This window comes from Microtus ochrogaster, chromosome 1 (assembly GCF_000317375.1).
Source record: "Microtus ochrogaster isolate Prairie Vole_2 chromosome 1, MicOch1.0, whole genome shotgun sequence".
NCBI lineage: Eukaryota > Metazoa > Chordata > Mammalia > Rodentia > Cricetidae > Microtus > Microtus ochrogaster.
In genome coordinates, this window is record NC_022009.1 from 110733198 (window position 1) to 110734134 (window position 937).

The 937-nt window shown below is 31.5% G+C and overlaps 1 non-coding gene across 1 annotated transcript; it reads left to right on the forward strand.

The window, feature by feature from the left end:
• Positions 1 to 393: 393 nt before the first annotated feature.
• LOC113456829 lies at positions 394 to 499 on the forward strand. The gene has a single exon (XR_003377568.1). It is a non-coding gene; the product is annotated as a U6 spliceosomal RNA (small nuclear RNA).
• The last annotated feature ends 438 nt before the right edge of the window (positions 500 to 937 follow it).

Consider the following 937-nt stretch of genomic DNA (forward strand, 5'->3'; position numbering starts at 1 on the left):
TGAAATCATGCTTTAAAAAGATAAAAGCAGAAATGAAAGCCTGAAGAATGATCACTGAGCTTTTATAAGTATTATTTATTTATTCATTTTCATGAATACAAAAACTATAGATATTTCAAAGGTAGACTATGATGTTCTTTTAAGTTAAGATACTGTGGAGTAATCTATCCAGAATATTCAGATTATCCATAAATGTAAATATTTATAATTTCAAATGAAAACATGTTACAGAAAGGAAAATACAACATTCAAAAGTTGCCCTTACCCAAAGGACACAGATAAACACATATGCAAGGACAAAGTAATTTGTTTTAGTTAGATGAAAAGAGGATTGTGAAAGTGTCCACATTTTAATTACCTATGCTTTCTTTTGGTACAAGAGGTGGTGCTATTTTGTTCACTTTGGCAGCATATCTACTAAAATTGGAAAAACACACAGAAGTCTAGCATGGCCACTGTGTAGGACGATTCATAAATCCCAGAATCAGATCATATAATTACATGAACTGAATGTATAAAAAGTTCATTCAACAAAATTATAACAAAAAAGTCAATGATAGAGAAAGAAATGGGCATCCAAACACAGAGGCATTTAGGACCCAAAAGTATGACGAGAGAACCTCTGTATGGCATGCTACATAATCAAAATAACAAAAACAAAAAAGAAAATAAGCTCTATTAAAAAATATGAGGTAAGATACCTATGTAGTTATAAATATAGGCACATAAAATTAGTACAAGATTTCTTGTCAGCAACCCTAAACACCAGGAAGCCATGTAAGGTATATAGCAAATTCTTCAAGTAAACACTAGACAACTGACATTGCTATGTTAAGCAAATCTATCTTTTAAACTTTGTAGAGAAGGATTGGAGAGATGAACTAACAAGTAAAAGCACACAGTATTCTCGCAGAGTACCAGAGATTGATTCCCAGCA